Raw genomic sequence first — 13,485 nt, forward strand, 5'->3', positions numbered from 1 at the left:
TGTGGGGTGGCATTTCTTTGGAGGGTCGCACAGCCCTCCATGTGCTCGCCAGAGGTAGCCTGACTGCCATCAGGTGCCGAGATGAGATCCTCAGACCCCTTGTGAGACCATATGCTGGTGCGGTTGGCTCTGGGTTACTCCTAATGCAGGAGTGTGGCTGGAGTGTGTCAGCAATTCCTGCAAGATGAAGGCATTCAAGCTATGGACTGGCCGCCCTCTCCCCAAGACCTGAATCCGATTGAACACATCTGGGACATCATGTCTTGCACCATCCACCATTGTCACGTGGCACCACAGACTGTCCAGGAGTTGGCGAATGCTTTAGTCCAGGTCTGGGAGGAGATCCCTCAGGAGACCATCTGCAGCCTCATCAGGAGCATGCCCAGGTGTTGTAGGGAGATCATACAGGCACGTGGAGGCCACACACTACTGAGCATCATTTCCTTGTCTTGAAGCATTTCCACTTAAGTGGGATCAGCCTGAAACTTAATTTTCCACTTTGATATTGAACATCATTCCAACTCCAGGCCTCCGTGGGATTTTAGTTGTGATTTACGTTGATCATTTTTAGGTTTTATTGTTCTCAACTAGTGTTGAGCGATACCTTCCGATATTCGAAAGTATCGGTATCGGATTGGATCGGCCGATATCGGCAAAATATCGGATCTCGCCGATACCAATGCAAGTCAATGGGAGCAAAATATCGGAATTAAAATAAACCCTTTATTTCCTTGTAGGTTCATTCTACATGAAGGAAAACAACTAAGATGTAGGATGTATTGGGGGAGGTGGCGGAGACATTAAAGGCATAGAGGTTTAGCCCAATCCAATATTTAATTATTTTTTTAAGACGTTCGGAGTTACAAAGATATTGACTATGTTAAGATTTTTTTTTATTTTGTCAGATATTGATGTTTCACTACTTCAATGCCCTTCACCTTCTATTTTACTTCTCTCACACTTTCTTCTTCATCATCCTCAGCAGCAGCATCTTTGACATCAACTTCTTCACCTTATTCATCTTCATCTTCTACCTATTATTTTTTTTGTTACATTCTTCATATTCTTTTTATTAAAATATTCTTCTTCTTCATATTCTACTTCATCATATTCTTATTTGTGACAGGCATTCCTGTAGTTGCTATCTATATAAGTATGAAGACTACACCTTCCGTTCTGCCTGTCACAAAAGAGTTACAACAGGATTTGTCCGTGTTCAGTTTGGCCTGCAGCAGCAGGCTTTATCCAGGGGCACCACGAGGAGGAACGGACTCACCCCCATACACTGCTTAGTCTTCTTCTGCTTATAATTTAGATAATATCTTTTGCTCAGATTTTTAGTCTCATGCTTAATGTTCTTCTGCTCTTTGTTCTGCAGCTTCTTGTTCTTCTGCTTCTCGGTCTTCCGGGTCGTCGTCTCCAGGGTCATCGACTCCAGGGTCGTCGTCGTCATCGGGGTTGTCTTCATGGTTGTCTTCTCCAGGGTCGTCGTCTCAGGGGTTGTCGCCTCTGGTGTCGTCATCATCTTAGGGCTGGTCTTCAGGTTCGTTGTCTTTAGGGTCTTGAACTTGGAAATGTAGCAGAAGGTACAAGAAGGCTGAGAAAATGCCGAGAACCAGCTGATGGAACTGGAACTCGGATGGCTACCCGAAGGTCCAAGAGCCAATGGAACTACCGAGGACCAGCTGACGTTACTGGAACCCGGTTACTAAGCAGGAGGTACCCATGCCAGAAAGCACTACCAAGGACCACCTGACGTTGGTGGAACTCGGATACCCAGAAGGAGGCACCTAAGCCAAAGGCTCTGCCTGGAACCAGCTGATGGTACTGGAACCAGGATGGGGAGCAGAAGGTACAAGAGCAAAAGACACTGCCGAGAACCAGCTGACGGAACTGGAACCCGGATGGGTAGCCGAAGGTACAAGAGCCAATGGAACTACCGAGGACCAGCTGACATTACTGGAACCCGGTTACTAAGCAGGAGGCACCCGTGCCAGAAAGCACTACCAACGACCACCTGACAGTGGAACTCGGATACCCAGAAGGAGGTACCTAAGCCAAAGGCTCTGCCCGGAACCAGCTGATGGTACTGGAACCAGGATGGGGAGCAGAAGGTACAAGAGTAAAAGACACTGCCGAGAACCAGCTGATGGAACTGGAACCCAGACGGGTAGCCGAAGGTACAAGAGCCAATGGAACTACCGAGGACCAGCTGACGTTATTGGAACCCGGTTACTAAGCAGGAGGTACCCGTGCCTGAAAGCACTACCAAGGACCACCTGACGTTGGTGGAATTTGGATACCCAGAAGGAGACACTTAATCCAAAGGCTCTGCCCGGAACCAGCTGACGGTACTGGAACCAGGATGGGGACCTATTCAAGATTGTCATCCTAGAGCCCCAACTAGCGGTGTTGGAGCAAACGGTCAGCAGGGGGAGCAGAGTGTAGGCCGAAGCCTGCACGGGAGGCAGCTTAGTGTCTGTTGTGTCTGCGTGGCGTTTGCAGGACACGTTGCTGGCTACACAGCAGGAGAACAGCTGGAGTTACTGAACCCCACTGACACATTGGTGTTTTTCTCTGTGCAGCTAGCACTTCCGGGCACCAACTGGCGGTGCTGAAGCTCAGGGACAGCAGGAGGCGCAGAGGAGCAGAGTGTAGGCCGAAGCCTGCACTGGAGGCAGCTTTTTGTCTGCGTGGCGTTTGCAGGACACGATGCCGGCTACACAGCAGGGGAACAGCTGGCGTTACTGAACCCCACTGCCACATTGACGGGTGTTTTTCTCTGTGCAGCCAGCACTTCCGGGCACCAACTGGCGGTGTTAGAGCCCAGGGACAGCAGGAGGAGCAGCGTGTAGGCCGAAGACAGCACTGGAGCAAGTTGAAAGGGAACCCTTGAACCCCCCAGGCGTTAGTAACTGGAAGGGCCATTTTGTGCAGCAGTAATGCTGCACAAGGAAAAGGTGGCTCTTTTAGTTATGTTCCTTGCACACGCTGAATGAAACACTTATAAATTTTTTCCCCTCATACCGTGAAAGCGTCTCGGCGGCGGGACTTTCCTTCTTAATGAGACGAAGCACAGCTGTCAAACATACCTCCTTGGTGCTGGGCGATGCCTCCTGAGTTGCTTTTTTGTGTTCCGGAGTCTGCGCTGTTGTGTTATCCCTTGGCCATGTGCTGTTATTGCGCAAGGTCATGAATCCCAGCCCCGCAGTGTCTTCTGATTTATTTACACTGCAGGGCTGGGATTCATGGCCTTGCACAGTAAATATCGGCGCCTGTCACTCATGTCCTTACTCCTGCTTCAGACTGTGCGGCGTCAGCTCATCCCTTATCGCATGCCACGGCCGTGAAGCCGCACAGTCTGAAGAAGGCGGAAGGAGATGAGTGAGAGGCGAAGATATGCACAGCGCATTCCCATGAATCCCAGCCCCGCAGTGAGAATAAAGAAGACACTGAGGCGTGTGATCTTGGGCAGCGTGTCCGCACAGGCGCAGCCAGCCTGACTACAAATGATGTCAGAAGACGGGCAGCGCTAACTGCGGATGGCCAAGGGATAACATTACAGCGCAGGCTCCGGGACAGATTCAAACAACGCTAAGGAGGTGGCGCACGGCGGCAAGGGGGTTGCTGCGTGTCATTATGAAGGAAAGTCACATCTCCGGGACGGTTGAACGGTATCAGGGGAAACATATTATAAGTGTTTAGTTCAGCATGTGCAAGGAGTAAAACTAAAAGCCACCTTGTCCAAATGCAGCATTAGTGCTGCACACGGTGGCTCTTTTAGTTACAAACACCTGGGGGGCAGGTTCCCTTAAATATTAGTTGTAGTGTCTGCGTGGCGTTTGCAGGACACGTTGCCAGCTACACAGCAGGGGCACAGCTGGCGTTACTGAACCCCACTGACACATTGGCGGGTGTTTTTCTCTGTGCAGCCAGCACTCCCGGGCACCAACTGGCGGTGTTGAAGCCCAGGGACAGCAGGAGGCGCAGAGGAGCAGAGTGTAGGCCGAAGCCTGCACTGGAGGCAGCTTTGTGTCTGTGTGGCGTTTGCAGGACACGTTGCCGGCTACACAGCAGGGGAACAGCTGGCGTTACTGAACCCCACTGCCACATTGACGGGTGTATTTCTCTGTGCAGCCAGCACTTCCAGGCACCAACTGGTGGTATTGAAGCCCAGGGACAGCAGGAGGAGCAGAGTGTAGGCCGAAGCCTGCACTGGAGGCAGCTTTGTGTCTGTGTGGCGTTTGCAGGACACGTTGCCGGCTACACAGCAGGGGAACAGCTGGCGTTACTGAACCCCACTGACACATTTGACGGGTGTTTTTCTCTGTGCAGCCAGCACTTCCGGGCACCAACTGGCGGTGTTAGAGCCCAGAGACAGCAGGAGGAGCAGAGGAGCAGAGTGTAGGCCGAAGCCTGCACTGGAGGCAGCTTTGTGTGTGCGCGGCGTTTGCAGGACACATTGCCAGCTACACAGCAGGGGAACAGCTGGCGTTACTGAACCCCACTGACACATTGACGGGTGTTTTTCTCTGTGCAGCCAGCACTTCCGGGCACCAACTGGCGGTGTTAGAGCCCAGGGTCAGCAGGAGGAGCAGAGTATAGGCCGAAGACTGCACTGGAGCAAGTTGAAAGGGAACCTTTAACCCCCCCCAGGTGTTTGTTGCTGAAAGCCATCTTGTACAGCACTAAGGCGTCACGGCTGTGGCATTCTATTAGGGATCAGCTGATGCCGCACAGTCTGAAGAAGCCGGAGGGAGGGGAGTGAGAGGCGAGGATATGCACTGCGCATGCCCATGGATCCCAGGCCCGCAGTGGGATTACATTAGACGACACTGCGAGGCGTGATCTCGGGCAGCGCGGCCGCACAGGGCAGCCAGCCTGACACCAAATGATGTCAGAAGACGGGCAGCGCTAACTGCGCATGGCCAAGGGATAACATAACAGCGCAGGCTCCATGACAGAATCAAACAACACTGAGGAGGCGGCGCACGGCGCAAAGGGGGTAGGTATGACGGCTGTGCTGCGTCACATTACAAAGGAAAGTACCACCTAGGGGACGGTTTAACGGTGTGAGGGGACACATTTCATAAGTGTTAGGTTCAGCGTGTGCAAGGAGCACAACAAAAAGAGGCACCTTTTCCTTGTGCAGCATTACTGCTGCACAAGGTGGCTCTTTCAGTAACAAACGCCTGGGAGGGGACAGGTTCCCTTAAATTTCAGTAGTTGTGCCAGCGTGGTGGTCGTATGACACGTTGCCGGATACACAGCAGGGGAGCAGCAGGCGTTACTGAACCCCACTAACACATTGGCGAGGTGTTTGGCTCTGTGCAAACAGCACTTCCGGGCAGCAACCAGCGGTGTTGGAGCCCAGGGACAGCAGGAGGAGCAGAGTGTAGGCCGAAGCCTGCACTGGAGGCATTTGAATCTCTGTTAGTGTGCCAGCGTGGCGGTCGCATGACATGTTGCCGGATACACAGCAGGGGAGCAGCAGGCGTTACGGAACCCCACTATCACATTGGCGAGGTGTTTGGCTCTGTGCAAACAGCACTTCCGGGCAGCAACCAGCGGTGTTGGAGCCCAGGGACAGCAGGAGGAGCAGTGTGTAGGCCGAAGCCTGCACTGGAGGCATTTGAATGTCTGTTAGTGTGCCAGCGTGGCTTTTGCTGGACACGTTGCCGGCTACACAGCAGGAGAACAGCTGACGTTACTGTACCCCAATAACAGAGGAGCGACTGTTGACTGTGCGGACAGCACTTCCAGGCACCAACTGACAGTGTTAGAGTCCAGGGACAGCAGGAGGAGCATATAGGTTTTGCCAGATACACAGCTGGGAATCAGCTGACGTTACTGAAACTGTTGTGAATTCTGCTCTTGGGCTCCCTCCGGTGGTTGTTGGTGGTAGTGCAGTTGTCTTGGGGTTGTAATCCAGGCAGGTGTTTCTGCTGATTGCAGCTCTGCTAGGTATTTGGGTGTGCAGGATCCTTTACTCCTGGCCAGTTGTCCATTGTTCTTGGAGGGATTGCATCTCTCTCTGGATCCTTATGCCCTGCTGACGATTCATCTAAGATAAGTGTCTGTTTTTTGTCTCTGTGCACATATGCTGTGTGCTTTTGCAGTTCAGTGCAATTCATTGTGTTTTTGTCCAGCTTAGACTTTGTTTGGATTTTTCAGTCATGCTGGATTCTCAGGAGATGCTGATATACCTTCTATGTCTTTAGGTAGATGTAGAATATTTGTATCATCTGCTGTGGATATTTTTAGGATTTTAATACTGACCGCTTAGAATTCTGTCCTATCCTTTCTATTTAGCTAGAAGTGCCTCTTTTGCTAAATCCTGTATTATCTGCCTGCGTTTGTCTTTCCTCTTATACTCACAGTCAATATTTGTGGGGGGCTGCCTATCCTTTGGGGTTCTGCTCTGAGGCAAGATAGAATTCCCATTTCCATCTCTAGGGGTATTTAGTCCTCCGGCTGTGTCGAGGTGTCTAGGACGTATTAGTTACATCCCAACGGCTACTTCTATTTGCGGTGTTAGTTTAGGTTTGCGGTCAGTACAGGTACCACCTACTCCTGAGAAAGTCTCTCATGTGGCTTCAAGGTCACCGGATCATAACATGAAACCCAATAACATGGCAGCAAGTGTTAACTGTGCAGCCAGCACTTCCAGACACCAACTAGCGGTGTTAGAGCCCTGGGACAGCAGGAGGAGCAGATTTGAGGTATTGCCACACACACAGCTGGGGAACAGCTGATGTTACTGAACCCCAATAACAGAGGAGCGACTGTTGACTGTGCGGACAGCACTTCCAGGCACCAACTGACGGTGTTAGAGCACAGGGACAGCAGGAGGAGCAGATAGGTTTTGCCAGATACACAGCTGGGAATCAGCTGACGTTACTGAAACCCAATAACACGGCAGCAAGTGTTAACTGTGCAGCCAGCACTTCCAGGCACTAACTAGCGGTGTTAGATCCCACGGACAGCAGGAATAGCAGATAGGTTTTGCCAGATACACAGCTGGGAGTCAGCTGACGTTACTGAAACCCAATAACACGGTAGCAAGTGTTAACTGTGCAGCCAGCACTTCCAGGCACTAACTAGCAGTGTTAGAGCCCAGGGACAGCAAGAGGAGCTGAGTGTAGGCCGAGGCCTAATTGGATCAAGTTGAAAGTGAACCTTTAACCCCCCCCATGCTTTAGCAACTGAAAGAGCCAACTTGTGCAGCACTAATGGTGCACAAGGACTAGGTGGTTCTTTTAATTATGCTCCTTGCACACGGTGAACTAAACACTTACAAAATGTGTCCCCTGATACCGTGATACCATCCCACAGGTGTTACTTTCCGTCGTGATGAGACGCAGCACAGCCGGCATTCACACCCCCATGACGCCGGGCGCCGCCTCATCAGCGTTGCTTGAATCTGTCACGGAGCCCGCGCTGTTATGTTAAACCTTGGCCATGCGCAGTTAGCGCTGCCCGTCTTCTAACATCATTTGGTGTCATAGTAACTGTGCGGCCGCAACGCCCGAGAAACCGCCTTGCAGTGTCTTCTGATTTAGTCCCACTGCAGGGCTGGGATTCCTAGGCATGCGCAGTGCATATCTTCGCCTCTCACTACTCTCCATCCGCCTTCTTCAGAGTGTGCGGTGTCACGGCCGTGGCATGTGAATTGGGTTCAGCTGACGCCACACTCTGTAGAAGGCGGAGGGAGAAGAGGGAGAGGCGAAGATATGCACTGTGCATGCCCAGGAATCCCAGCCCCACAGTGTGACAAAATCAGAAGACACTGTGGGGCGTGACCTCTGGCAGCGCGCCTGCACAGGCACAGTCAGCATGACATCAAATGATGTCAGAAGATGGGCTGTGCTAACTGTGCATGCCCAAGGTTAAACATAACAGCTCAGGCTCCGGGACAGATGCAAACAATGCTGAGGAGGTGGCGCTCGGCACCATGGGGGTATGAATGCTGGCTGTGCTACGTCTCATAGCAAAGGAAAGTCCCACCTACGGGACGGTTTCACGGTATGAGGGGACACATATTTTATAAGTGTTAAGTGCAGCGTGTGCAAGAAGCAGAACCAAAGGAGCCACCTGTTCCTTGTGCAGCATTTGTGCTACACAAGGTGGCTCTTTCAGTTACAGACGCCTGTGGGGGGGACAGGTTCCCTTTAATTGCTGTTGTAGTGCCAGCATGGCGGTCGCTGGACACGTTGCCGGATACACAGCAGGGGATCAGCGGACGTTACTGAAACCCAATAACACTGGGTCATGTGTTGTCTGTGCAGCTGGCACTTCTGGGCAGCAACTGGCGGTGTTGGAGCCCAGGGATTAAAGTTCAGGTGGTTGAAACATGAACACAGCTGGAGACCTGGATACTGTTGGCAACCAATTATTTAATCGGTAAGAGAAGTGGCAAATTCCTGAGAGATCCAGGCCTTGTTCATTTTCAAAAAAGTAAGCGGGTCAACGTTATCGGATGATAGTCGCATGCGACGGTCTGTTAGTACACCACCTGCAGCACTAAAGACGCGTTCACTGGCAGCAGGGCAAGCCAGCACCTCCAATGCATACTGGCTAAGCTCTGGCCATGTATCCAGCTTAGAGACCCAAAACTTGAAGGGGGAAGAGCCGTCTGGGAGTACGCTGAGAGTGCAAGACATGTAGTCTGTCACCATCTGACGGAAACGTGGCCTCCTGCTGACTGGATCCGTCACCGTCAGTGATGGTGTAGACATTTGTGGCGGGCTGTTATGATTGAACTGGTGGTTAGGAGCACTAGAAATGACCAGATGAGCAAACTAGTAATACAGGATGAGCTCTGGGAAGTGGGAGCTCTGCTGACCGCAACCCCTAATCCTATCACAACAACTAGAAATAGCCGTGGAGCGTTCCTGACTCTGCCTAGACGCCTCTTCACAGCCTAAGAGCTAACTACCCCTAAAGATAGAAAATACAGCCTAACTTGCCTCAGAGAAATTCCCCAAAGAAATAGGCAGCCCCCCACATATATTGACTGTGAGTTAAGATGGAAGTCACAAACACAGGAATGAAATAGGTTTCAGCAAACGAGGCCAGACTTAACTAAATAGACTGAGGATAGAAAAGGTATCTTTGCGGTCAGCATAAAAAACTAACAAAAAACCACGCAGAGTGTGCAAAAGAGAGCACCGCACCGACTCACGGCACGGTGGTGCCACTCTGCATCCCAGAGCTTCCAGCTAACAAGACAAAATCATAATAGCAAGCTGGACAAAAACACAATGGTAACAAATAAGCTAGCAGGTCATCTGAAAGATCCAAGAAAACTGAACCAGTACTAGGACATTGACAGCTGACATCAGGTAATGATCTGACTGGAGTTAAATAGAGCAGCCAGCCAAGGCCTAACCGAGATCAGCTGGAAAAGGAACCTCAGAACCAGCAGCTCCACTCACAGCCACCAGAGGGAGTCCATGGACAGAACTCGCCAAAGTACCATTCATAACCACAGGAGGGAGTTCGAGAACAGAATTCACAACAGCGGGCACACAAAACTTTGCCACTGTTGGATCAGACTGGTCTTGGCTTGTGCTGGGCCACTGCTTCTGCTACCTCTTTGTGCAGAGATTCCTCTACTGCCTCTACGCACAGAGCTGCTTTGCAAAGCACTAGCAGTAGCAGGCGCAGCACTTCTCTCGATTGGACTGGAGAAGATGATGGACTGCACCAGTGTGTCTTGGTACAGCCGCATTTTATGCTCCCGCTGCAACGGTGGTATGAGGGTTTGCAAATTGTCCCTCTAGCGTGGGTCGAGGAGGGTGTACACCCAATAATCAGCCGTGGTAAGAATGTGGGCGATGCGGCGGTCGTTTCTCAGGCACTGCAGCATGAACTCAACCATGTGCTGCAGACTGCCAACTGGCCAAGAAACGCTGCCCCCTGCTTGAGGCGTGATGTCTGCCTGCTCTGCATCACCCCACCCTCGCTCTACATACTGACTACTGGAGATTTGTGTAACTCCCTCCTGTGGAAAGGTGTCTTCCTCCTCCATTGACTCCTCCTCATCCTCCTCACAAAAGGTCCCCTGCCTATTCCTTTGTGAGGAACCACGTCGCGCAGACTGTTCAGAAGCCGATGGCATTTCTGACTCCTCATCCTCAACCTCTTCTACCACCTCATCCCTTAGCGCTTGCAGGGTTCTTTCAAGCAGGCAGATAAGGGGGACAGTCATGCTGACTAGTGCATCATCTGCACTCGCTACCGCGTGGATTCATCAAAGGCCGGCAAAACCTGGCAGATGTCCTTCATAGTGGCCCACTCAGTGGTTGTGAAGTCTGAACGGCGCGCACTGCGACTTTTTTTGCGCCTGATGCAGCTGGTACTCCATTACTGCTGGCTGCTGCTCACACAACCGCTCCAACATATATAACGTGGAATTCCACCTGGTGGGGAGGTCACATATGATGCGATGTTCCGGAAGACGGAATCGGCGCTGCAGGTTTGCAATGTGCGATCTGGCCATGCTCGAACGCCGCAAGTGAGCACACTCAAGGCGGACCTTGTGCAGCAGTGCATCAAGATCCGGATAGTCCCTCAGAAAACTCTGCACAACCAAATTGAGCACATGTGCCAGACATGGGATGTGAGTGAGGTTGCCAAGGGCCAGAGCTGCCACCAGATTTCGGCCATTGTCACACACTACCATGCCTGCCTGGAGATTCGCTGGCGCAAACCACTTGTCGCTCTCAGAATTGATGGCATTCCAGAGCTCCTGCACTGTGTGGCTTCGATTCCCCAAAGAAATTAATTTAAGTACGGCCTGTTGACGTTTGGCCACAGCTATGCTCATATCGGTTGTAACAGGTAAGCGTTCACGGGTCAAGGTGGAGGTAGACCGTGACGGCTCCTGCAGCGATGATTCTGAGGAACTGGAGTATGAGGCGGAGTCAATGTGCACAGACTGAATTCCTGCAATCCTTGACATTGGCAGTACACGTACAGCGCCACTCGCCATGTCTGTACCTGGCTCCACAACATTGACCCAATGGGCAGTGAGGGAAAGGTATCGTCCCTGTCCATGGTGACTGGTCCACGCATCGGTGGTGAGGTGGACCTTGCTACTAATGGCATTTTAGTAGCGCATGTTTGATGTTTGCCTCCACATGCTTTTGCAGGGCAGGGACGGCTTGCCTGCTGAAATAAAAGCGGCTGAGCACATTGTATTGTGGGACTGCCAATGCCAAGTTACGGAAGCTGTCAGTCTCCACCAGCCTGAATGAGAGCATTTCCAGTGACAGAAGTTTGGCAATGCCTGCATTCAGAGCCTGTGCTCATGGGTGGTTTGCCGAGAATGCCCGCCTTTTCTCCCATACCTGTCATGATCTCAAAGGCAAGAGATCATAGCGCTGTCATGATCTCAATGGCAAGAGATCATAGCATAAGCATATATAGAAACTAGCTCTTGGAAGATGGGAACTGAGCTGACCATGAACTAAACCTAACACACAACTAGCAGTGGCCGGGTAGCATGCCTACGTTGATTCTAGATGCCCAGCACCAGCCGGAGGACTAAATAATGCTAGCAGAGGAAAATATTAGTCCTAGCTCACCTCTAGAGAAATACCCCAAAAGGAGACAGAGGCCCCCCACATGTATTGGCGGTGAATAAGATGAAATAACAAACGTAGTATGAAAATAGGTTTAGCAAATTTGAGGTCCACTTACTACATAGCAGAAGACAGAAAGGACACTTTCATGGTCAGCTAAAAACCCTAATCAAAACACCATCCAGAAATTACTTTAAAACTCTGGCATTAACTCATAACACCAGAGTGGCAATTCCTGTTCACAAGAGCTTTCCAGACACAGTAACGAAACTACAGCTGTGAACTGGAACCAAAATGCAAAAACAAACATGGACAAGAGTCCAACTTATCTAGTAGTTGTCTAGGAGCAGGAACAAGCACAGAGAGGCTTCTGATAACATTGTTGACCGGCAAGCAACTAACAGAGCAGCAAGGTTATATAGCGACTCCCACATCTTGATGGGAACAGGTGAACAGAGAAGATGAAGACACCAGTTCAATTCCACCAGTAGCCACCGGGGGAGCCCAGAATCCAAATTCACAACAGTACCCCCCCCTCAAGGAGGGGGCACCGAACCCTCACCAGAACCACCAGGGCGATCAGGATGGGCCCTATGAAAGGCACGAACCAGATCAGAGGCATGAACATCAGATGCATTCACCCAAGAATTATCCTCCTGGCCGTATCCCTTCCACTTGACCAGATACTGGAGTCTCCGTCTGGAAACACGAGAGTCTAAGATTTTCTCCACAACGTACTCCAACTCACCCTCAACCAACACCGGAGCAGGAGGCTCAACGGAAGGCACAACCGGTACCTCATACCTGCGCAATAATGACCGATGAAAAACGTTATGAATAGAAAAGGATGCAGGGAGGTCCAAACGGAAGGAAACAGGGTTAAGAATCTCCAATATCTTATACGGGCCAATGAACCGAGGCTTAAACTTAGGAGAAGAGACCCTCATAGGGACAAAACGAGAAGACAACCACACCAAATCTCCAACACAAAGCCGAGGACCAACACGACGGTGGCGGTTGGCAAAAAGCTGAGTCTTCTCCTGGGACAACCTCAAATTGTCCACCACCTGCCCCCAGATCTGATGCAATCTCTCCACCACAGCATCCACTCCAGGACAATCCGAAGATTCCACCTGACCAGAGGAAAATCGAGGATGAAACCCCGAATTACAGAAAAACGGGGACACCAAACTGGCAGAGCTGGCCCGATTATTGAGAGCGAACTCCGCCAATGGCAAAAAAGCAACCCAATCATCCTGGTCAGCAGACACAAAACACCTCAGATATGTCTCCAGGGTCTGATTAATCCGCTCGGTCTGGCCATTCGTCTGAGGATGGAAAGCGGACGAAAAAGATAAATCTATGCCCATCCTAGCACAGAATGCCCGCCAAAATCTAGACACGAATTGGGTCCCTCTGTCAGAAACGATATTCTCAGGAATACCATGCAAACGAACAACATTTTGAAAAAACAGAGGAACCAACTCGGAAGAAGAAGGCAACTTGGGCAGAGGAACCAAATGGACCATCTTAGAGAAACGGTCACACACCACCCAGATGACAGACATCTTCTGAGAAACAGGCAGATCTGAAATAAAATCCATCGAGATGTGCGTCCAAGGCCTCTTAGGAATAGGCAAGGGCAACAACAATCCACTAGCCCGAGAACAACAAGGCTTGGCCCGAGCACAAACGTCACAAGACTGCACAAAGCCTCGCACATCTCGTGACAGGGAAGGCCACCAGAAGGACCTTGCCACCAAATCCCTGGTACCAAAAATGCCAGGATGACCTGCCAACGCAGAAGAATGAACCTCAGAGATGACTCTACTGGTCCAATCATCAGGAACAAACAGTTTATCAGGTGGGCAACGATCAGGTCTATCCGCCTGAAACT

Source organism: Ranitomeya variabilis, chromosome 4 (genome assembly GCF_051348905.1).
Source record: "Ranitomeya variabilis isolate aRanVar5 chromosome 4, aRanVar5.hap1, whole genome shotgun sequence".
In the NCBI taxonomy this organism is placed as follows: domain Eukaryota; kingdom Metazoa; phylum Chordata; class Amphibia; order Anura; family Dendrobatidae; genus Ranitomeya; species Ranitomeya variabilis.